The sequence below is a fragment of the Emydura macquarii genome, unplaced genomic scaffold (genome assembly GCF_026122565.2).
Source record: "Emydura macquarii macquarii isolate MOO-44397 ecotype Brisbane River unplaced genomic scaffold, CSIRO-AGI_Emac_v2 contig_312, whole genome shotgun sequence".
Taxonomy (NCBI): domain Eukaryota; kingdom Metazoa; phylum Chordata; order Testudines; family Chelidae; genus Emydura; species Emydura macquarii.
Genome location: NW_027130449.1, coordinates 11,420,958 through 11,446,684, shown reverse-complemented (window position 1 = coordinate 11,446,684; position 25,727 = coordinate 11,420,958). Strand labels below are relative to the sequence as shown.

The window sequence follows — 25,727 nt, the reverse complement described above, 5'->3', positions numbered from 1 at the left end:
TCCTTCCCTGGATCATTAACCTTGGTGGAAATTTGTGGTATTAGATGCACCATAAGGTAAATAACAACTCCCCACTCTGTTTACCTATCTTGTGGGGCCCTGGGACAGAATGCTGCAACTCCAATTAGTTGCCTGGGAGTAAACCTGCTGATGGCAGCTGTACCTAATCGCTAGAGCAGGGCGGGGCTGGAGAGAGCTATAAGGCTAACTCAGCCATTAGTCCAGGCAGTAGTAAAAGCCCAAAGAAGTACCAAGGGGAGGGAGGGAAAAAAGAGCATTGGACTGTGAGTTGGTCCCAGAAGAGAGCTTTGAGGCAGAGATCTCCTACCCCTTCTGTCCACCTAGGAAGCTGAGAAGGATCTGCTGTTGTGAGTAAGGTGCTGCGTAACATAGTCAAGGTGGTGGGGGAACAGTTAGTAACCTACATGTGTTGTTTACAAGTGGTCTGTGTGCACAGGGAAGCTGGGGTAGAGGACAGCCCCCGGCACACTCATTCATGTTTATCCTCCCAACGCCCCCGAGAGGCAGGAATGTCTATTACCCGCATTGTACTGAGGGAGAACTGAAGCATGGTGAGGCTAAGGTTCTGATCCAAAAGCCCAGTGAGTCAGTGCCAAAACTCCCATGGATTTAACAAGCTTTGAATCAGGTCCTAAAACACCAACATTAATGAATTTCTCCCCAGGAGGGAGGAAGGAATCACTAACCCCATTGTACAGATAGGGACCGGCGGGATTAGGTGACTTGTACCAGGTCACGCAGCAGAGCTAAGACCTGAACCCATGGCTCCTGAATTCCAGTCTAGTGCCAGACTCTTACGCTCACTTCGCCAGTCTCTCTTCCAATGTCCTGCCTTTGCCTGTCCGTTCCCTAAATCACAGAGTCCATTGGGTCTTTGGTTACCGAGGTTTTTAGTAGATTGTTTCTTTATGGAGCAGGCTTCATGAAATCTAGATCTATATTCATCCAGCATATGTGGAAACATTGAAAAGGGGACATTAAATTAGAGCCGAGTGCTTTCAATTCCATTTAGTGCACAGATGAGAGATGGGAAATAACTGCTTTTTCTTTAAGGAGCACCTAGAAACCACATCCATTTTCCTTTGCTTACCCACACGGAACAGCAGGAAAAGTTATGTTTGGAGATAGTTGTAAATCGAATGTCTTCAGACTCCTACATATTTATACCATGTGTCCCCATGAGCCTTTCTCGTGTTCTGAATGTCTCCAGTAGCTTCTGCCTGGGCAGCTTTGTTCCCTTTTATGCATGGCATGGAGGGGCGGGGTTGGTTCTGTATGTAGTGGCTGCAGCTGTCTTGGCGGGTGAGCATAGCTGGATGGAGAAATCAGCTGAAAGGAACAGAGGATTCTATGCTGGATCTAAGAGAACAGCTGAGGAAGCGGGGAAGGTCCCTCTTTTTGGTGGGGTTGTGGTTAGAGCATAGTACTGAAAGGCAGGAGATCTGAGAGCTAATCCCAGTTCTGCCACTGACTTGCTCTCCCTGATCAAGTCATGTGCCTGCTCTGTGCCTCAGTTTCCCCACTTGTAAATGGGGGTGACCATACCTGTCCTACGTCGGAGGTGTGATGCTGAATGAATGTGTGATTGTGATGTGCTTTGAGCTCCTGGGATGTGCTATAGAGATGTAGGGGAGGGAGGAGTAGATGGAGGTTTGCAGGTTTGGCAGCTCAAGATTGTACATTAAGCTAAAGAAATATATCAGTCCTTCCACATTTTCCTCCATTTAGCTGATAATTCAGAGGGGTTTTGTCTTTGCAAAAGGCATGCCATTTCCCACTTCATCACGTCGCCTCCTCCCCTTTTCCTGATGGATGCCCCCTTTCAGTTCTCGGTGCTCTTTCTATTAGATTGCCCATTGCATATTTTTATTAGCCCCTAATCTTCTTCTCCTTTAGCTGCTGTGTAATCTTCAGATTTGGTTGTTATTGTAATGGACATTGACTCAGTCTATTTCCAGAGTACATCAGCACACTTAGAGCACCAATCTCCTTAAATGTGCAGAAATCTCTTGTGCTGGACCCTAATCATGAATAATAGGTAACAATTTACAAGGTGCCATGATAGCGAGTTATGATACTTACAAACAGAGCAACTGCAGTTACTCCAGATAAAGCTGAAGAAAAGAGTCAGGGTCTCTGTTTCTTTAATATGTTTTCTTTTTGGAGACATACTCTGATCAAATGCATATGTCCCAGGGACTGGGATTACCCATTTTGTCTTCTTGGATATGATGTTTAACGTGGCTCTGATCTCTTTATCGGGATGATTTTACATTAATACAGAAATTTTAACAGCAGGAGTAACAAGGATTTGCTGCTGCATTGTTTAGTGCCTGGCATCAACACTGCAAAACGTGAGCATTGTCATTCAGAAAGGTCATAGGTGCTGGTGCTGGAGGTTGGGGGTGGGTTGCTGCAGCATCTCCTGGCTTGAAGTGGCTTCCATTCTATACGGGGTTTACAGTTTTTGGTTCCGTCACCCCCACTATACAAATTGTTCGGCGCCCCTGAATATGACACACTTTAAATCTAACCTTGAACATGTATATGACAGACCAAAACTGGTTGGCAAAACGAATGGGTTGAGAGTAGAACAAGTGTGTCCGCGTAATGCGTGTGACTCATAGAACCCAGGTTCCTTATTCGGGTTGGTTTTCCTGCTCAGGGAGCACTGAGCAGGTTTTATGTGGTTGGCTCAAGTGGTCTTATCCCCACACATTAGTTTCCTAGCTGGTTCTCGTATTCTTCTACCTAGGCATTTTTTATCTCCTATTTCTACTGGTCTCTGCATGGTGCCAGACGCTTTTAACTCTGTTAGCACAGTTAAATCTCTTTTCCCTTTCATTCTCTTTAATGGCATCTCTCTAACTTGCTAGCCCAGTCCTGTTTTCTTCATCCCACTTGGATCTCTGCAAGCCTGCAACAAATTGGTTTTGCTTTCATAATTGAGCACTGTATCATAAATGGCACTGGAAACCAGTCTCGGGACTGGCACAGAAACCAGGAGGAGGCTTTTGTGCAGCCTCGAGCTGAGCCTTTTGAATGCAAGACCACATTTTGCTTTATAGTAAGGGGAGGTTCTGTTGGAAGTATTTATATAGCAGCAAAGGCCATAAAATAATCGGACTCTGCTTGTTTCCTCCTGAAGCAACAAGCCAGTTTGATGAATGCCATGGCACCCCTCTTAGCTTTGCAATGACTCAGATCTCCATCAGCTACCTTTGGAGAAAAGAGTTTGCACCCACTGTTTACCACTGGTCTGATCCGGAAGCTCAATGTGTAGTCAATGGAAAGACGCACACCGACTTCAATGGGCTTTGGCTCAAGCTCCTCCAAGAGTCGGGGGAGTCTCCTCTGTAGCCCCTTTCAAAAGCACAACTGGAAAAGTACCCGCCCAATTTAAATGGAACCCTCCCCTCTGAACTCCTGAGCAATAAGAACGCCACAGGGTGTTGACCAAGAACAGCTCAAATGGCAGTGTTGGATCGTTCCTGAGACAGTTTTGTTAGCTCTGGACCCTTTGTAATAGCTAAGGAGTGTCCCACAGAATGCTATTTTGTCAAAACGCTGTCAGTGGGATCCCCTCGGTTGCTCTGGAAGAAATCTGGAGTAATTCCACCTGTATAAATGAGAGCAACATGTTTCCCCTGATGGTTAGAGCAGGGAATAGTCCCATGAAATCTCACTCCAAGTCCTTTAACCAGAGTCCAGTGTTTCTTGCTTATGTCACTGGTGTCCTGGGAAGATTGCTTAATGCTTGTAAAGCACTTTGAGATCCTCAGATGAGAAGGCAGGAGGAATGAACTGCAGTTGTTAGAATGAATCTGGGCCTGCATTCTTTGCACATTTGCATCTCCCAGTGGGAGACTTGAATGCCCATCGAGGGTCCGATCAGGCTGGTTTTATGGGAAGGATCTAAGTGTGCTCTTCAGAACACCACCAGGGAAATGAAAAATCTAGACCAAGCAAACACCTCGTCAGCTCAGTGGCTATTTTACAAACAGAAAGGGACAGATTATCTGGTAGATTCCAGTCTCTGTGCACTGTGTGGCTGCTTCACATCAAAGCAGCCAGGATGTACTGGTGACTAGGTGCCAAGCACCATCCCGCAGCTGTTATGAAACACTTCTCTTCTCCAAATACCAACCAAGCCTGAACCACATTAAAGGGCTTAAAAATGTTTTAATAACTGAGAGATGCACAGAGCCCCAAATATTTTTGCAAAATCAGGAGGAAAAACTATGCTCCCAAATCTGTTTTGGATTATCAGATTTTTTTTTCTTTAAATGCGCAGCGTCTTTTAGCGTAAATATTATTTTCTACACTTAAAGTGCTTTCTATTTCCTGCTCTCCTGGCAAGCACAAAAGCGTTAAACAGTGTCAGCTCTGGCACAAAGTCAGACAGCATGGCCAGGAGACATCTCATTTCATCACTGAAAAATTAAAGCCTCTTTAACCATCCCCTATAGTTAATGGGTTGAGGCCGTCTCTTTATATGGCGCGCACACAACAATTACCTTTTAATGTTGTCTCGTTGAGAAACTGCAAGCTTTCTTGAACGTTTTCCCTAGATTTTCTTCCCATGGAACCTTACCTACCAGTTCTGAGTTTCAGATGATGCTTTTTTGAAGTCCATTGCCCTCATTGTGCTGCTGTCACTCCTTCCTTTCCAAAGAATCATGAAATCTAGCATATTTGGTTTCTATTTGTGTGCCAATAGCTTTTGCCACAAGGGGTGCTATTCATTGGACAGCTTGACTTATATTAACGTTTTAGGTTAAAACATAGCTTATTGTTGATTCAGTATATTTAATTTTATTGGAAAACATGACCTTGGTTCAGTCAGTCAAGGTCATCGGAGACCTGTTCAGTCTTGGGACTGAATTGTGCGGGTTTTTTGAATTTGGAAGATAATTTTAGTGCATTTTCTGTATTTGCATAGAGCTGAATTGAGAAGCATTTGTCCTTTTTTCTATGAACAGGAAACAGAACAATCAAACATGCTGCAATATCCCTGAAACTGAATCAAATGAAAATAGAAACACTGGGGCTTTTTTTCCCCTTTTTTTATCTCGCTTTCGTAACACTTAAACAATTCATTCTAAACGCCAAAAATCCTGATTCCATCCATATTAGACAGAGATGCACCATCCAAGCAGAAAGACATGATTTAATCTCAACAGAAGGAGTGACTGAAAGACAGAAAATTCACTGTAAATGAACTCAGAGTGAGAAATAGTAATTAAGGAACTTCAGAAAAGTATGTACTCTGGATGGTCTTGTGAAAGAAAAGTAGCCAGTGATGAGTATCACTTAAAAATACCCAGCAAAACAATCCCGCTGGTTTTAAATAACTCCCTTTTACACAGAGGAATCTCCAGTTGATATATATTTGTTAATGGTTTTGTATTTAAGCATTTTATTATGTTGAATTGCTCTTGTCTATTTTGAATCCCTATGCACTGTTTATGCAGCACCCTGAGTAATTTATAAGTGGGAAAGGTTTTATCGTGAAACTGAACATTCTCAAAATGAAAAGGAAAAAAATTGTTTTCTGCAGCTGATGCCCCAAAACGTTTTTGTTTTAGAGCTAAATTACTTCAGGGGCCTTTGCAGACAGGATGAAGAGGGTGCAAACGAGGCTTGAACCCTAGCCTCGGCCCCTATGCTGCCCCTCTCAGAGAAGCAGTGCAGAATCCCACCCTGAAGCTGCTTCTTTTTCCTTTGGGTTTCTTTCCTATTCTGTAGTGTCTCAGCTGGTGTCAGAAGTCAATGGCTTCTTTGCCATTGTTTTTCCCCTCAGGACACTGCCCCTGCAGCCACACGCCTCTCTCGACGTTAGTAACTAAACTCCCTGCCACAAACATGATCCATTGCTCCCTTATAACAGCTTCACTATCCTCAGTTCCCCCTAGAGGGTCATGTTGAAATTAACCACCAGCCCATAGTTTCATTACCTTTGTGGTAAATCATCCTATCCCACTCACATGAATAACTGCCTACAATGTTTCCCCCTAGGCTTTGTGCCACTTCTGAGACAAAAGGGAGTGGCCTTTCTTTTCTTGTCTTGTTTTTTCTGGGGATGATGGTGCCGTCTATCACACTGAATGGAGAATGGGGAATGCAACAAAGGAATTTTGTCTCTGGATTTAGTCACAGAGACAATTTACAGCAAATAATATAGAAACATAAGACAAAACTCCCCCTATGAAGTGAACAAACCGCTTCTGCAAAGGCCTTGCCAACACTGGATCTGCTGAGTATGGGAAAATGGAGGAAGGAAGATTTCATAAAGGCTTCTGCTGAAAACTCTCCCAGCTGGAAGCAGCTGAGAAATGGAGGAAGAATCGGTTCTTACATCTGGGAGTGACATAAACAGAAGTGATCTTATAACTGGAATAAATAAGATGGGAATCTGTTAGAGCTTGTACCTCATAGTTTTGGATACAAGCAAAAAGATGCAAATGCCAGGATTTCCATCTGTGACTAGTGATTTTTGTATGGATTGGTTTTGGGAGGGCCAACTTCTGTGACACCTTACAGGGGCCTCATTTTTAGCAATTCCTGAGCATAAGCCCTCTGAAAATTAGACTCCTTAAAGGTGTCTCAAGTTGGCCCTCCAAAATCATTGTAAGTTCTGAGCCAGTAACAGAGGTTAGTTTCTATTGCCCCTTTTTCTTTTCCATGCACTTTGCAGGAAAAATTAAACTCCTTTTGGTCACTTGCATGGCAATCACCTCAACTTGGAGGTATTGAACTGGTTTCACAGGTTCAGGACCACTCTTTCTTTCATGTCTAGATGGAAGAGGGGTCCTGGAACTTCTTTATGTTGTAATATAATTGCTGCACCAGACTCGCATCCTCTGTGGCAGGACTCAGCGGGGATACTAACACACACTCACCAGCGGATTATGATAACAAGCTTTTCCAGACCATGATCCCACAAATCACTGACATAAAAACCCATCTCCTGAGTTTTACATGCAACATAAAGGAAGATCTCTGAGTAAACGTTTGCCTTACTTTTAAGTTAATTTCAAGTCTGAATATTGGAGATGAATCAGTTTCTACAGATCTAGCCTCATTGTCATGCATGTCATGCATGATTAGCAATCTTTTTTGTTTGTTGTTTTTTTCTATAGGGGACCTAAATGTTCATTTCTGGGGGGAGGGAACATTTATAATTTAGTTCTCAAACTTGAGCATAATCACTTCCAATTTCTCATGCCAACAACCAAGACACATTTCCAAAGCTGAATTTCTCACTCATATAACATATTCTGTCCCATTGGGCTAGTTTAGTCCTTTTAATTTCCCAAGCACAATAAACTGATAAGTATTAATAATAATACCTAGCACAAAGGGAACAAGAACAGACTGGTTATTACAATTCTGTGATAATAACCTTTTCCCTCTATTAAGGGGACAGAAAATGGAGAGCGAATTAGTAATTTTTTCTAACAAAAGATTAAAAATACTCAGAACAGATTAGATCGACTGGTTGAGAGAGAAGAGGGGTGAAGCCATTGAAAAAGTATCTCCCTGCCCGCGTTGAGATAATGTCATAGAAACTCCTGGGAAAGAAGGAATGGCCCAGCCTTTGAATGGCAGAAGAGAATGTTGCTATTCCAGGTGCTGTTCCAAAAGAGACGACTTGGGTGAATAGAGGAATCAAAGCAGAAAGGAACATTTGGGAAACTGAACAGAGAGCTGCCATTGAGAGTGAGAAGAAGGCTGGTGGTGACCTCCCCTATAGTCTGGAGATTTGTTGATGCTGATCCTTTTCCACAACCGGTTTTGGTTTTGATGCATTGGCATATTCTGACAACAAAAGTTCTGCTGGAAGATTCCTGACCAGCTCTGCAATCACCTAAGGAATCAGCCCCAAATGCATGGCTCCCAGCAACTGTCCTTGTGTCCTCTCAGCTGCCAATAAGCAGCCAGATGTCTGACTGTGACACTCAGATGCAAGCCCAGCCAACGCAATTAGATAAATTAAGATAGATCCATTTAAAGGCGATTAAGGGTTCCTCAGTGCATCATTAAGGGTATAATATCCAGCAGTTTGTTTCTAGAGAAGGCAGCAGTAGGCAGTATGCTCCAAGGTGGGAAATAATACTCAAGCTGGGTTTCCATAGTCTGTCTGTCTCTCTGTCATGGCATGTGATTTCCCAGCTTTCCCCGTGTTTTCTTTTTTAATTGCATATAAAATAAGTGCTGAGCTTTCAGTTCGTGTGTTTAGTTCACATGTCAGCTGAAGGAAGGGGGCTTTGGAGGTACTGGTGCCTTGAGAGCTAATGAATTGTGCTCTCATGTGGATGTGTCCCTGGCCAAAGCGTCCCCTTAATCCTGCTGTCATGTGTGGTGCACCAGCTGGCTGCTACCCTCCAGCCCAAGGCGGCCACGTTTCCCAACACTGTATCTGTCTAAGGCACCTGAGAGCCCTTGTGTACCGATGAGCGACAGTTCTGTATTCAGGCTGAGCTAAAAGATGCAGAGAGAGGAGAGTGCGAGTTGCCTGAGTCTCCCCCGGCCTGCACCATTCTATCCTTAGAGCACTGCAGCGGCAGAGTTCCCGGTAGGTACTCTTTCAGGCTGAGTTCAAAGCCAGTGCTTAGAGAGAGTTAACTTATAGTCTCTATACTTGAGCCATGCAGGTCTCCGTAGAGAGGCAGCTATCTCAAAAGCCCATAGCAGGACTGCATTTTTGGACTTAATTCCCCACTGCATTGCTCCAGTGTTATGATGGCATAATGTAACTGAAAACTGTGCAGCATTAAGATACAGTAATGCAGTGGTGGACCAAGCCCTATCCCTTTAATCTGAGAGCCGATTCAGATCTCATTTACTCATGGATTACATTAGTGTAACTGCCTTGGTTTCAGTGGAGTTAGTCCAGATTTACAGCAATGTAAATGCTTGTCTACACTTGGAAAGATACTGATGTCACAGTTCTGGAGTATATATTCTGGCCTGAACTCCCAGGTGGGCACTCTTACTCCGCATGGAGAGCTATTCCAGAATAGCTATTTTGATCAACTTCCAAGTGTAGACAAGCCCTTAGTGGGACCAGAATCAGGGTTCTGATCCCTTTCCTTTGAGCTTCCCCTGTCTCATGACTGGAAAATCATCACAGACAGCCCGTTAGAAAGTGACTAGCACATGGCAGGTGCTACTGAATACAAATACGTAATAAAATTTAATAATCTGCTCAGTACCTCTGTGAGAGGTGTAATTAAGTGTGGAATACTGCCGCTCTACATTTGCAAAACCAGGGAAGGCTGAAGAATCCCCTCCTAAGCCTACAGCGACCCTCCCAACTCCATACGAGCTGTCAGCATCCTAATAACCAAGGTTGAATACATCCTTGGCTGCAGTAGCTTTTCTGGCTCTGAGATGTAATGTGCTCCCATGTTGAATCACCCAGTTCAGATCAGTTCATTTCAAAACCTGTGAAGGGCACGTCATTCTGAGAACTCAAGATCTCAAGGAAATGTAGTCAGCACGTTTCCAATGCAAGGGGAGAGGAGGAAAATGGAAGTGAGGGCTTGAACACAAATTCCCCTTTCCAGAGAGAGAGAGAGATCTCGGACACACTGTCACAGTTCAAGGCAACTGCACCTGATGCTCCCCTTTGTCGGCAAGGGCAAACGCTCTCATGCTTCCAGCTCTCCAGCTGTTGCCTCTCTTGGACAGAGACCTGGATCTCTCTCCCTTCTGACCAGGGTATTTCCAGGTTATACACAGCGAAGCCAGGGAAGTGTATCTCCCAGCAAAGACAGTCTGCCTAAACAGACCTGCTTGTTTTCTCTTCAGACACTGATCAGAGTGATTGCTGCAGATATACGATACTCCACGGAGTTTTCCAAGCAAGCCTACTTCATTCTGAAGGTACAAAGCACTACAGAGACAATGTATTAAAGACAATAGAAGAGCCTACACACATGCTAATAAGCTTACCAGAGATCACCCTACCCTAGGATTTTCCTTGCAGTTACAAGTTCATCAGAGCTTCAGCTCAGAACAAGCACACTCTCCAATAAGGCCTCATTAGATCAAGTGCTTCCAATCCTACGCTGTGTGGGTTTCTCCATGGACTGGGTCCTGACCATTTGCTGGATAAGGAAGTCAGCCTAAACTCAGCCTTTTTATCCAAAAGTCTTTTCTTTGGCTGTGGGTCTCTGGAGAATCCAGTTTAACTAGTAGAGGTATATCTGGCCAGGGGTGCCTTCAAAGGCTGTAATAAAGGACATTCATTAGTATCCCCCTCTCTCTGCTAGAGAAGGTACATACAATGCCACAGCACACACACAATTGCATGTTTAATACAAGGTGCCCCAAAGGTTTAACCTTCATTCAGTAAGATTTATCTTAACTCGTGTAAAGCTTCTCTTAATTCCATAAGGCTTGTTCAGGATATTGTCAGCCTGTCACAACGTTTGTAGAAACTCAGTTTTCAGATATAAAAGTTGCAGGTGACTGAACCAGAAACTAGTATAGTGGCTGTGCACCACATTGGGGGAAAGATGGCTTTGGAATTGAGGCACTGGGCTGGGAGTTGAGAGATTGGAGTGCAGTTTCTCTGGCCCTGCTACCAGTTATGTGTGACCTTGGGCAAGTAAAATGGGGCTAGTAAGCCTTCCTTTCTCCCACCCTTTGTCTGTCTTGCATATTTAAACTATAAATTCAGTGGGGCAGGCACTGTCTCATTGCATATCTATACTGCTTCTAGCACAACGGGGCCCTGATCTTTGGTCCTGCTGTGAGGCACTTTCATATAATTACAATAATGTGTGGTGGTCCCGTTTTGCCAAATTATTACTGTCTGGATTCTGGTGTGGGCAGGGAACCCATCTATATAGACCGGTGGATCACAGGAGGCAGAAATTTGTCTGGCAAATATATAGCAAAGGGATATTTGTGTATAGCTAGCCTTGGTTTTGAGTCCAATTTCTACTGGGGTTTTCAAAGTCACGTGTTTAATATCAAGTGCCAGTGATCAAGAGTGTTAATGCCTCTCAGAAGAGCTCTCTGCAGACTCTCATAATGTCTAGCAATGGCATCAATGAAAAGCACTCTAGGAATAGCGTGAACTGAGTTGCATGAATGATGCCTGGTGGCCAATATAACACAAGCAAGCGTTCCTGGCATTACAATTCAGGGAGCTGGGACTGGTCCTCAAGAGGGTGTTCTAATGCTATCAACTCAGAGCCAGCAGAATTGCTTTGGGAATCCTGGCCACTGTCTGTTGGTGGTTACTAGGCTTATCCCCCTTGTTTGTGCTGACACAAGGCCCCACTAGCAGCCAAGTGTCACCGGTCAAAACCAGGACGATGCGGCACGGGAGTTAAATAGCCCAGGAAAATCTGTCTGCATTTTTGCTGCATTTCCAGCTCATTTATTCCACGCAACAAGGGAGCTAGGCACATTTACCCAGTTGGGTTTGTTTAATGCTTTTTAAAGGAACCCTAACCAGTTAAATACCAAGAGTATTAATGCTCTAAACATGCTGGGATATGAATATAGCAGGAGATAAAAATTCAGTCGGTCTCAGGTATTATGGGTTTTGGGAGAGTCAGCGCTTCCTTTGAACAAATAAGCTCTAAATAAATGTTTGTTTTCACAGTACATTTGGGAGAGATTAAAACGTATGTGTAATGGGACCTAAAGGGCCAGATCTTCAGCTGGTGTAAATGGGTGTAGATCCACTGACTCCAATGATATAAACTGCCCGGCCAAGCACAGATCTCTGCTTTGTGTTGCTTCTTGGGTTTGTTATGGGTGTTTTACTATGAATGCTTGGTGCCCGGCTTATTGATAATGCAATTCGTGATAAGAATCATGAGTCTGTCCTACTAGCAGCAGAATGCTTCCCCCTAAGAATCTGACCCTTTGCTTTACTGGCATGTTTCTGGGTCTGCCAGTGTCTGAGCTCGTAACGCCAATGGGATCACACAGATCACTCCTGGTGCTGTAGCTGAGTGTTCTTGGCACGAGGGAAGTCATGTTACCTGGTGCCTGTGCAGTTTGCTGGCTATTGTGCCAATCAGTAGCTTTAGCCCTGCTTCTGCAATAAAGGGAAATAAACTTTTCCCCATGACGACAAACCTGATTTTATTGTGTTGTGTATTTAGAAACAGCAGCAAGTTCCTATGGCAATGGAGAACGCCATCCGGTTGCCATGGGAACTACAGCAGACTACTCAGACTGATTCAACTGAACGTCTTCTGAATAATAACCAGCGAAGTTTGCGGCACTGCTGAGGGAGGGCTGACTGACGTGGACCAATGGGAATGGAAGACTCAATAGACTTACTGGTCATGGAGCTGTATGGGTCCTCAGAGGACATAGGGTCGCTCCCTGTAGGATGTTCCAAAGTGCTTTGTCCAGCCTATCTCTGAATAAGTCAATTGATGGTGCTTCCCTCCCAGCCCCCTGGAAGGCTACTCAATGTCTACCTGCCCACGTTGACATGCGCGCCCTGTGAGATGGCACCTCTGTGCCAGTGTAATCTTGCTTGCACCCCAGCCCGCAGAGATTATTGGTCGGCTCTCTCAACCTGCTTCTTGCTCTGTCTCTTCATGGGAAGCTTTAATGGCCGTTCTTATGTGCTTACACGAGTGTCCTGGCTTTGAACCCTCTTGCAGTTGACGTGAGCTCTGATATCTCAGTAACTGCTCTCAGATTGGATCACGAAAGCAGAACAAGCTACAGGCACAACCGTGCTTCTATGTGCAAATGTGAGGAATTCCACATGGAATAGGGTGAGATATAATTGGAAAGAACAGAATGAATCCGTGAAGAGCCGTGCGCCTGAGCGTGGGATTCTGCCCCATTTACAGGAATCGCCCAACTCGATGCTGCAGTGGAGGTGTCTCCCAAAGGGGTTCCCAAAAGAAAGCATTAAAGCTAGCAAAGGTTTGAAAAGAGACAACCGGTGCAGGCTGTTGTCACTTCACCCTGTCGAGCGATGGCATCTGACCACAATGGGCTATGCATTTGTGCAGCAATCCCACCCCAAATGCCTTTAATGAAGCATTTCAAGTGGCCCAGTCACTACACGTCCACAAACCACCTCAAGCTGCCGTTACAGCGCTGTGCCAGTCGCCATGCAGAGGATCCCAAGGAGAAAACTGACCGCTGGGCTTCTCAGCAAAGGGAAGAGGCTGCTTCCCTTTATCCCAGCTACTCGTGACGACCCAATGGGGATTCCATGCAAGGTGCATGAAGTGGAAGCTTGAGAAGAAGCAGGTGATGCTCGGTGAAAAAGACCAGTGAAAGCTCGTGTGGGGTATCACCGCCACGCAGAATATGAAAATGTATAGTTCAGTGCAGGGCTCGCAGGGGGTGGGCATGGATTCCACCCACACCAAAGATGATGAATCCTGGAAGATGGACCATCAAATCACTCTGCTGGGGGCTCTGGCGATATGGTGGTGAGCATCACAAATATGCTATAAATCAGTCACAGCAAATCCATTAAGCCGTGCGCTCCAGGGAAGTTGCTTGGGGTTGGGCTCCTATGAAAATATCTGGCCCCCGTTGTGGGTGCTGCACCCTTCTGGAAATTCCTGCTCTTAGCACATCACTGTGTCCATCACTGAAATGCGGCTACCTCTGGATGGACTCTGCCTTTAGGTCCAAGGGCTTAAGGGTTTTATACATCGGTGGAAACCCAGAGCCCCAAGCAGCACGGCACCCCCTAGCATGAATCAGGGGCATTGTTCATATGATAGAGGGAAGAGCACCACCTACTGATTTATCTTCGCTGCTTCCTTATAGCATCCTGGAAATTCCCCCATCCAAGCACCGACAAAGCTAGCCTGGGCTTAGCCTTGTGAGATTTGATGTGATGATAGCCCCCAGTTGTCACAGCTATGCGCATACAAAGCACCATTTAGCCCTTCAAATCCACCTACACGCTGTCTGATTGGTGGCATTTGGATTAATTAAATGAATTCCTACCACAGCATCATTGTGGCTATTAAATATTTATGCTCAGGGAATGCAAGAAACATAGCGACACTAGTTATAACAGTAGATGGGAGTGCAGAGAGACGTCAGACTGCTCAAATGTATGTTTGGACTCTGTTCCTTGAGACAAAATTATAGCAATGCTGGGAATTCACTCCAGCCCAAATTAGACTCAGAGAAATGCTGCAGGATAATCGGCTAGGAGGGTGTATGATCAGCACTGTACTCTAATAACTATCTGAAGAATTCCCAGTGACCAGAAATAATAACCACAGACTAGAAAAATCAGTTGCTACTTTAACACACCCAACACAAAACATTAATGCAAGGCAAAGGATTCACTGTACGTGGACAGATGTCACCTGATTCCTAGTATGGAATCAGACTCAACCCCAACCCACGTACAGCACTGCTTAATTAGCTAGCATGGATGGATTTGCTTCCCTCCAACCACTCTTCAGCATACATCACTGAACATGATGGCTCAATGAGCTGATCCCGGCTGGCAAATCTTATCTCTTGATTCACTGGACCAGCGTTGGGAGACTCAGGCCCATCATTTCTGAAGGCAGAAAGCATGCGGTTGACTTTTTTGACCAGATCCTCAGGTGGTGTCAATCAGGATCAGTCCTTTGGTGTTAAAAACATACATCATTCTCAATCTGTTCTGTATGATACCCACTTCTGCCCCTGGTCTAGAATATAACTTGTTCCTTTTATGGAGCAATTCACCTACATCAGAGCAGCTAGTTGTGCTAATTTTGCAAGCCTAGACACCTGCTAATATTTAGGTATGTTCCTGTTTTGACTCAGTGTTTAGCACTGCATCATGTCTAAATAAAAATGAAAGTGACACTAATAACTCACAGAACTGGTGATGTGGAGAATAAAGCTCTAAATTGCAATGAACAGTAAGCAGAGCTTTGATATTAATCTTCTGTCTTAAGTCTGGGACTACCAGAAGCCACTGGAAACATGGGATTGGAAATTCCAGTGCTGCTGTGATTTTTTTTTTTTTCTCTAAATCCCCTCAATCCCCGTTGTTTCAGGAAAGTGTGTGTGTTTATTACCGAGCACTTCACACTATGAGAGCATGAATACATCTACCTAGATATTTAAAGTGGAAGCAGTTAAGATGAGGGAAATTCCATCTCATTGTCTTTAAGATGTGTAAATTCTGATCTTTTAATATAATTTTGATCCTAGCTGCAGGGGAAAGGAATTTGCCAAGGTTAAAGGCATCAGCATTCTTTTTGGGAGAGTTGTTCTTTTGACGTGGGTGGGTTTTCATGCCGGTTTCCTTTTGTGCGTATCATCAAATCAGCACACACAGTTCAGCCATTTGGCAGCTTCGGTTCTGCAGCAGCGCTGGATTGGAATGGCAGGGGGTGTTGCAGGTGAAGAATAGCTGCATTAGCAGAATTTTGTGGAGCTCAGCAGGGGGTGCTGCGGGTGAATTTCACTGGGAGACTGGACTAGAATGGGGTACTGGCACAAATCTGAGGGAGTCCTGCACATGTTGTATTGCTCACACTCTACTTGGATTTTAATTGTATTAGTTCCTCACACTCAAATCAAGTCAACACACTTGCCTATTTAAATGTGTCTGATCTCCCTCCGCTTTTCACACCTGTTTTGTGGGGCAGGGGATTGGGGAGAAGGAACATGACATCACAAGGATTATTGAAATAATTCTCCATCCCTGCTATAAATTATCAGCTAAGACTGAGACCTAATGTAATTGTGTCTGGATTCATTTTGACATACTTTTCTTTTTTTGCCCCCATTCCAAAACACAACTAGAAACTGACTGTAGCAATAGGACTGGATTGGAATACTTTTGAGCAGTGCTGAATGTGACTGGGCAGGGGTGTGTGTGTGTGTGTGTGTGTATAAATGTCATTTAGCCATCTTTTTCAGCACTGTCATGTTAAGTGGTAGTTTGGCTCTCTGCCAAAGTTTGATGCATCCTGGGTCACGCTGGCTTCAAAGTGGCAGTAATTTTTACACTGAGTTCCCATACTTTGATTGTTAAAGCTGGTAGATTTACTTCACGCCAGGGTAGGGAGATGCTGAGCTGTTGGCTACCAGTTTAAAGGCTATGTCATTTTAAAAGGGAAGGGACGCTTGCAGATGTTGAAGCATGAAAGTATTTGAGGTTTCCTCTTTGTTTTAGAGCAGCAGTTGTTCTGGAGCATGGAGGGGATGAAAGACCAGTGCAGCTGGGGAGAGAGCACTTTAGGTGCCTTTTTAAGCCATCTTTGTCTCCAGGATTCTGTGCTTCCTCAAGGGGTCAAAGACTCCCTAGCAGAACCTAGATAGTGCTGGGGGGCTGCTTACGTTACAACAGCTTTCCTCCAGCCCCTTACACACAGAACAACCCTTCCCATGATCTCTGCAGTGGTATTTGCTGTGGCCTTATCCCAATATACTTCTCCTGCCCCCAGCAGACCCCCTATACCAGGGACAGCCTGCCTTCCTCAGTCCCTGTGCCAAGGGAATTTTTTCCCCTGTTGAATGTGGAGTCTTTAGAGGCCCCTTTATGATGGTACAAGACAGAGGCTGGAATGAGGCTGAGAATCTCACACCAGACTCTGCCAGGATCAGTAACAAACAATCATACTTAGGCATTGCCAGGCTGGTTGAGACTAGAGGTCCGTCAAGCCCAGTATCCTTTTACCAACGGGGGTCAGCACCAATGGCTTCACAGAAGGACATAAGAAACCCTGCAGCAATGGGATAACCTGTCCCCAGGCCAAGCTCCTTCCTGATCCCTCTCAACGGGCTGAGAGGCTGCGTGTTTGAGGCGGCTGTGCAGTTAGTGTGCAAGTGCCAGTGTGAATAGCCGCCTCCGGCCTCTCTCCTTCCCTCTCACGTGCTTTGTAAACTCTCTGTCCTGGTTCCCTCTCTCCAGATGGCCATTTCTAATGATTTATAGTTTGCATCCTCCATTACCTGATAGCACAATATCCTCATGATTTAATTCGCTCCATTATTGCACCGAATGGGCAGCCAGATAGGTCCATTATGTGTGTGGTACAGTGGCTAAACTGGTAATGATGCCATTGCATGTGCTAATTAACATTTGGGCGTCCTTCATAAATACGTCACATGACTGCTGATCTTTGGGCTCCCACGTCATTCAGAAAGAAAGCTGCTGTCATCAACACGCCTGCTGTAAGCTGCTTTCATGCTGATTGTTGTTTGGATGCAGGATTTTTCCTGTGCTCTACTTGTTAACACGTTGTGTGTATTGCTATAAACTTCTTTTTCTAACTGTTCTGCAAGGCCATCGTAGCAATTACTTCGGCACGGCATGTAAGTGAATTCGGAGCACTTGTGGACCACCCACCATACACAATATTTCATAAAGATAAAGTAACGCTACGACCTCATCCTAAATTCCTCCCCAAAGTGACATCAGCATTCCATCTTGACCAGAGCATTCACTTACCTACGTTTTATCCGAAACCCCATGCTAACACACGGGATGCAGCCCTCCATATTTTGGATGTCAGATGAGCCATTGCATTTTACCTAGAAAGAACAAAACCCTTTAGGAAATCTCCCAATCTTTTTGTGTCCATTACAGAATGCTCCAAAGGCAGCGCCATATCCACCCAAAGGCTATCCAAGTGGATTTCCAGCTGCATCTGCACATGCCACACACAGTCGGGGTAACACCACCCCAAACAGTCAGGACACATTCATCCAGATCAATTTCTACATCCGCAGCCTTCTTGCATCACATGCCAATCACTGCAATATGCAAAGCAGTTCCCTGGGCTTCGACCCACACTTTCGTAAAGCATTATGCAATCGATCAGGCATACAAGACATGATGCAGCAATCGGACTTTCCGTTCTCTCTTCCATACAGCCTAATGACGCCGAAGTTCCCTCCACCAGTTGAGGGCACTGCTCGAGAGTCACCTGGAGTGGAGCACCCACAGGGACACTGCTCGAAGAAGAAGAGAGGGTGACTCCCCTTGTGCAGTAACTGACATCCTTCAAGATGTGTATCCCTGTAAGTGCTCCACTACTCACCTTCCTCTCCTCTCCTTCAGAGTTGGCTCTTACGACTCTTCGGTAGAGAAGAAACGGAGGGTATCAGGTCACGCGTGCCGAAAAAGGGCGCCAACAGCGCCGTGAGATGGGGATGGCGCATGCACGACCCGGACGGGCACGGCTGATAAAATCTCCGATCAAGGACGCGCTAACACCTGAAGTGGAGCACACACAGGGACACACATCTCAAAGAACGTCCGTGACTGCACAAGGAGAGTAACTCTTTCTTTCCTTCTTGCAAACATAAGTAAAATCCGCTTCTGCACAGCAGCATGGAGTCTCTTGCTTTGGCTGACAGCAGTTCATGTGGCAGATGTTCAGGGAGCTTTCCTCAGCTCAGTTATTTTAACATTCAGTAGCTAATTTTTTTTCCCCTCTTCATTTTCTAAGCCGTTTTTAAAAACTCATCTTGTAAAAAATCCCTTCCCTAGCCAAGACTCAGGTTGCATTTGGTAAAATGGCATTGGGACAGACCTAGGTGAATTGCTCAGCATTAGCCTAGGTGCCCAGAGTTCCTATATTTCAAGGCTGCTGCAGGGACAACCCATTAAGTTGCAAACTCCAGCAGAGATGTGAATCCAGGCTTGGGTCCCAGCCATGCCCCATGTTGTGGCAGATACATGCCACCCTGCTGCTCTGCATCTGGGAGCAGTTCTTTTTCGCATCAGGTTTCTCCGAGTGACAGTTGCCCTGCAACGGAACCGCAAAGGTCCCTTTATCTAACATGGCGGCCAAGCAGCGGGGCATGGCCACGGTTGTGCAAAATGCACCCTGGCAATCCATGCTTCCAAATGTTTTCTGCTGAGAGACTGAATTAATTCCAGAAAGGCTGTGACTCTGCTTAGCTGCACCGCATTGCAGAGGGTTCCTGAGAAACCTTTGCTTTTTCCAGGACTTTCCTTGAGGAAGGAGGTTAGGTATTAAACACGCTATCGCTTGCGGAGTGTTGTCTGCATTAAAGCAATGATTCTCTCCCAAGCTCATAAACAACTGGCGTTGTGACTCCTGAGGGAATGCAAGTCTGCCAGGAGATGGTTGCCTGCCCAGTGCTGGAACATTCACACCATGAGCCACCAAGGGTAGATGCAACCATGTGTGTACTGATAATGGGCAAGGAGTAGCTGTAACTCCGTTTTCCTAAATGAGCCATTCAGATGTACATTCCACAAGGAAACATTCATGTCAGACGCTCCCACGTGGGGCCCAAAGGGCTGCTTTACAAAAATGAACTGAAGGGGGGAAAAAAGCAATGAAAACAAGAAAAGGTGCAAGTGCCAGGAGTGGGCTCTCTGTGGCAGCAGCAGCAAGAGTTGTAAAACATGCTCGTTTTGTTCTTTTGTCTTCCTGTCCAATCCCCATTTCTGTTTCATCTGCCAATTTTGTCCCATTAAAAACCTAGACTGGGAGCTCTCGAGGGACTTTCTTATTTGTATTTTCAGCACCTAGCCACTTGCTGCATGGACAAGTTCACTATGCATGTATGTGCATTATTAAATATATATAATATTAAAAACCATACCATCACTCCCACACTCTTGAAACATACACCCAAACCTATATGTTCTCCCTCAGACACACGTACAGAATCACCCCAAAAACAGTTGTACATCTAAGCACACACACTCCTGCCTCAACACCATCACAAACATTTTTAAAGGTTGAAAAATGAAATGTGTTCTGCCTTCACTTCAATTTTCCATTTTTGCACTTTCTTTGGGGTGAGCTGAACCAAATCTCGTTTGGTTCAGAGATGGGAATAGTCCACTGTAGCCTGGACATCACAACGTGCAGAAACTTGCATGGGGGCTTTGAAACCACATGACTTTGCTTAGTTCCTCTTCATAAAGGCATAACCGTTTGCTCCCAACACTTTGTATCGTTTCTGTTCATTCATTGCAGTGGAAGAGGCTGAATGACTGCTATGTGATAGGATCTTTCTGCCTTGGCAGCACTATAATGCAACTGTTTGTTTAGATATAGCACGAGGACGCAAATTCTCTTTGGAAAGAAATCTTATTAAAATATACATTTCTCTCCTTGTCTTTGGTGGAATGACGGTAACAAGCCACAGCTGTGAAGACCAACTGAACAAACTCAGGGAACTATGTAAACAGCTAGAATTATTGTATCTGGTCCTTTGATTTTTTTTTTTTTTTTATGGTAACTAAAAATAATTTGTTTTCATTAAAATGTTTCCAAATCGGGGGCCCCCTGGGAGGCTTTGTCTAACCTACCTCATCGCAATCAGACACGCATCTAAATGAGGCTCCTTCAATCTGCAGTAGCGGAGTCTGAATCCCCTTTCATGCTGCTTCTTGGCCCAATCGCTCTGCAAACGTTGACCTTTGTAATTCTGGGTGAAACGGTCACTTTCTAAATGACTAAACCAAGCCCTCACCCCAACCCAAGGGCTAAATGTAAAGATCTCTCTGAGGGACGCCATTGAAAATGGATGGAAATTGGTCATTTCAAAAACTTGCCCCAAAGCAATGGGACATTCAGAGTGAGGACGCACTCCACCGACCCTAGGAGAGCAGTGTGCCACCCCATAGCTGGTAAGGTGGTTGCCAATGTATTTAAGGGCTTGACCCTATAGTCATTGGGAGATAGTAAATGTAATAAAATATACATTTGTAACCCTATAACCCCTGGGAATGTTTTTCTGCTGTATTACTTATAGATTGCGTAGATGTCGATACCTCAGTTTGTTATAAGAGCAGCACAACTGCAGTGTAGTTACACTGTCATTTCAGGGTCACTGTCCAGTGGTTCTGGTTACCTGTAATGACCACTAAGGCCTTGTCTACACTACCAAAATTTGTCAACATAAGATATGTCGACTTTCAGCCACCGCTATAATTATAAGGGTGGCACACTGCTCTCCTCGGGGCGGTGGAGTGCGTCCTCACCCGGAGTGCTTCCATTGACCTAAGGTGCAATGTGGGGAGCCGAGAGACCCATCCCTCAGCTCCCTGCCTGAAGCAAAGGGATTGCCTCCCACCTCCCGCCGACTCCCCAGTACCAGCCAGGAGCCGGGGCAGCCACGTGGGGACTTTTCCCCTCTCTGGTCCCAGCACGCAGGAGTGGGGTGTGAATATTACATCCCCGAGCGACATAAGTTACATTGACCTAAGTGCCGGTGTGGGCAAGAGAGCTTCTCCCACCAACAAAGCTACTGCCACCCATTGAGGGTGGATTAATTATGTCGACAGGCGAGCTCTCTCCGTCAGCATAGAGCGGCTACACAAGAGATCATATATCTGCACTGGTGCACTACACCGCTGCAAGCTCTCTAGTGTAGACACAACTTTCTGAATATACGAATAAGGCTAACGACGTGATGGGACATAACTACAGTGTAAACACAACGTAAGGGATGTGTCCTGCTACAAAGGCTGACATTTTCATAGCCACGGCAGGGATTTGGACAGCCAATTCCACAGTTAAGGTTGAGCTGGGCAAACGTATGAATGCAATGGTGTGACTGGGCTACTTGTGACGGTAGGGGGCAGGGCTCAACAGATTTGTGGCTCACGTCTGGTTTGTCTTCGGTTCCTCAAGCTATTGCTGCAGCGTTTCAGCAGGTCACCAGCAGGGCGTCAGGAAGGTGTATTCCACCCGCCCTGTATTCTAGGAGAGTATTTTTATCTCCATCCACCAGGGATGGCCGCAGCTGGACATTGGACAGGCAGGGCCAGGGCTCTGAGGTGGCACCAAGCATTCTCTCTCTTTCTCAAGGGCTTGACTGGCTGTTCTTGCTCATGCTCAGGGCCTAGCTGATGGCCATGGATGGGGTCAGGAAGGAATGTCTATCCGGGTCAGATTGGCAGTGACCTTGGGGGGTTTTCACCTTCCTCTGCAACATGTGGGAGCGGGTCACTTGTCAGGATTATCGGGGTATGTCTCACTTCATCACTTCCCTGCCATTGTGGGGGTGTCAGGCAGTGATGCACCTTGGTCCCTCCTATTCTCTGCCTGTGACCTGTAATCGTCCAGTCTCCTATGGACTGTAATGCTTGGGTCTCACTTCGGTTATTGGGTTCAGTGTGCGGTGCTGGGTGGTGGTAGTGGTGCCCTGTGATACGCAGGTCAGACGAGATGATGTGGTGGTTGCTCCTGGCCCTAAACTCTCTGAATGATTAATTTGATGACTCTATTAATAGGTATTCATAAGCTAATGTTTTCAAACACGCTAAAAGGAGTCATAAGAAAATCACTCATGTAGTTAACTTTCTGGTTATATGAATTAGTGGTAATTGCGTAATGAAAAGCATAAGCCTAATGTGATCGCACTGTAATTGCAATGTAATTACACTCTCTAACGTGTGACTGAGGACACATTCTTCCCTTCTGTGTCTGCTCCTTCCCAGATTCTTTCCTGTGCTATGCAGGATGCAAATAGAAATTCAGAAATAGAGCCCTGCCCTGCCCTGACTGGAAATGGCTCTCAGCTGTGTATTCATGCTGCTAATCCTACACTACACTAACAGCACCACACTACTTCCTGATCACTTCTTTTTTGCTGCTTTATGCATTTACGCTCCACAAAAACATGTTGCTGTCACAAAAACCCACTTCTCCTCCCCGCCCAGCCTTCATCTTGCTGCGGTGAGACGGGCACCAGGCATCAAGTTTTTGTTTTCACCTCATCCATTTTGCTCCGCTAGCAACGCCAGACTTGATCTCCCCTTCTCAGTTCTTTGATACCTCCAGCTTTTGGAGCCTCCTTTAAGGCTGCCCCTCACATGGAGCCAACTCTCTGTCCCAGTCACCAGCTTCTCCTAAATAGTCCCTTCTCCAGAAAGCCCCTACAGCCCCAATGCAAGTTTGCTGACTCCCCCTGTACCCTATTATTTTGGTGGACGTGAGATGTATACTGGATGCCCTAAATTAACCTGCCCCAGTACGCTTTGCCTTCTGTCTATTTAAATTACAAGCTCTTTGGAGCAGGGATTGTCTTTATTTGAGTCCTCCCCAGTGCTACATGCATGGTGGGTGCCTCATAATAAACCATAATTATATCCCTTCCGTTTTACCATTTAAGCCAGTAATGAGCGACTTTCTGGTGAGAATTCTGATTCCTACTTCTGGCCTGTACTATGCAGCTCTGTCAAAACAGGTGCTTCCCAGTCCCATTTAGTAAGTGCTATTGAAGACAGACCCTCCTGTCAAAAGCGATTCAGCCCATTCCCCATAGATGGTTTGCAGCCTTATTCCCCTCAGCAAGTGCCATTCAGTCAAATCCCAGTGGATACTGTGCCCCACGCTCCCTCCAGCACCTGTCAGGTAAGCCATTGCAACAGATGCTTCAGTGCCCCACCCCTTCCAGCATGCACCCTATCCTGACATGGGCCATGTCTGACTTTCCGATTGCAATAGCAACAGCTCTTACTTTCCACAGTGGCAGCATATGAGGAGCTTATATAAACTTGTTCTCATGCAGCCAAGATACAGGTATGCACCTGCATACACACAGCATTTGTTCATCTCCGAATGGGGCCAGGTGGATTTTTGCCAACAGGTCACTGTTTCAAAATGAAATTGTGTTTTATTTTGATTTACTGACTGGACGAGTACCCATCTCCTCTCATTTGCTCATTCTGCAGTGCATGAAAACCCAGGGTTCTGATCCATACCATACCACAATATTGGGACTGGCTGTTAAAATAAACATTACATTCAGAAATTCAATCAGGGCAGATCCTCGTCTAGTGTAACTCAGCCTGGCTTCATTGAAGTCAAAGGAACAACACTGGCTGAGGAGCTGACATCGTCTTCTGAAATATACCAACCCTTTCTCCAAGTTGTGTGCAACTCACCCTGCCTGTGTGCAGCTAGGAGTAAACAAAGTGGCTGTCTGAATGAAGAGGTGGAAATGACTGAACTGGCATGCTGGTTTCCTTCTGCAGGGGCCAGTTGGCAGCCACTGGATCCACCCACCATTTCAGAAGTTTGTTCCGTATGGGTCGGTGCTTCGTAGCAGCAATCCATTTAGTCCTCTGAGTGTTACGAAGCCATTCGTGCTAAAAGTAGAGTATTGGCAGAAAGATTTCTGGAGCCAGTTCTAGTCTTAGTACTCGACTGGCAGCCAGTGGCCCATAGCTCCTTCCAGTCTGAAATCCAATGCAACCTGCTGTGTCATGTTTCTTCCTTCCGGGATTTGCAGATGTATGCTCAGCGCTGTGGGAATGGCGTTTACAGCTGCAATTAATTTATTCCTGGGGTTAGCCATAGAAATTGTCAGACAATTTTGCAGTAAGACATGCGTTTCCATTCCAATGTGAATAAGCACCCAGCTTCCAGCTGGCCCCCTGCCACTCATGCTGGAAAGGAGAAGTGGTTAGTGCGGGAGTTTTCGCTCTCTCTGACTTGGCTTCTGGAGGAGAGCATAGGGAAATTTAGTCAGTTAAACTTAATAATGACCAACTAACTAAAGACTTATTTGGGTGGCCAGGCGCCAGGCAGCTTGACTGACCTGCCAACTGCTGGTTCCATCAGAGCTGAAGTTCATGGTGACTTCACAGCTGTGTTTTCCAAGTGCATGTGGTTCTTCAGCCCATGTGTGCATCTGACTCTAATGTATTCCAGTCTATAGTCACTAAACTAAGGCTGAATCTAGCCCATTTTCACCATCTACACCAAATCTTTGGTGGTTGGTGGTTCTGACGGAACTTCCAAATGCCTGATTGGCCAACTGCTTGGCCGGTTTACCCAAGCTACCTGGCGCCTCATTAGCCCCCCATTAGCTCTTGCTCCTGTCATTGTCTCGTTTAAAAACTCCTGATTTGCATCTCTCTCCATGGGGACCTGTTGGTCACCAGCTTTGCCTTGGCACGCCCATTGTCCTTCGGTTGCTTTGTGATAACTGAGTGCTGCTTGAATTAATATGGCAAATGAACTGGCCTTAGGGTAATTGAAAGTCAGCTTCACTGAACACACAGCACTTGCTAAACTTCCCAGGTCCCAGCTCCAGCAGTCAATGGAGGCTTTGGAGATGGTTTTTCTACTTTGGCTCTTCCAAAGTTTGGGTCAGAAACCTGGAAAGGATCTGGTCAGGGCACTTCCCCCTTGCTATGGTACAAACGTTTGTCCAGTTTTCCATTCACATGTTGATACTTTAAGGATGTTACAAAAACTCCAGGAACCTGTGTTCATGTAGCTGTGCCATCGTATTAGCAGTGGGGAGTAATAAAGAACTGACACATCTCTGAGAGAAATCTTTAATATATTTGCGTCTCGCTCAGTCTTGGAGCTCACACAGGTCGTGGTTTCTCCACTTCTCTTTGTCTTCCAAGGGAATGGTGGGAAAGAAAGAAAGAAAGAAACTTTCACATATGAAATGAAATTTTAAAAATTATTGAGTTAAATGAAACAAGATTTTTTTTTAGATTTTCAGTCATCAAAGTGAAAAAATCGGTTATTCACTCTGCTCTAATTAATCCTACCATATCACGGGTGTTTTGTGACCCTAAATGTACATCTTGACGGTGGGTTCTGCTACTGCAGTGATGGGCCCATCGATGTGCCTAGTAGAATAGATGCCACAGACTATCCCGTTCTGCTTTTCAGGAGCCCTGTGCCTCTGATTTTTATCCTAACTCCTCTAATGAAACTGGGATTCCCTATGCTGCCTGTAGGGTAATCAGAGAGCAGGAGGTTTGAATG

General features: G+C 45.4%; 1 long non-coding RNA gene across 1 annotated transcript in view; it reads left to right on the top strand.

Moving 5' to 3' along the window:
* The first annotated feature begins 242 nt into the window (after window positions 1–242).
* The window catches only part of LOC137162946 (uncharacterized), a 49,416-nt gene continuing 23,931 nt past the window's right edge, over window positions 243–25,727 (top strand). Inside the window, exon 1 of the long non-coding RNA XR_010922581.1 lies at window positions 243–368. This is a non-coding gene — a long non-coding RNA (uncharacterized lncRNA). The remainder of the gene's footprint in view (window positions 369–25,727) is intronic.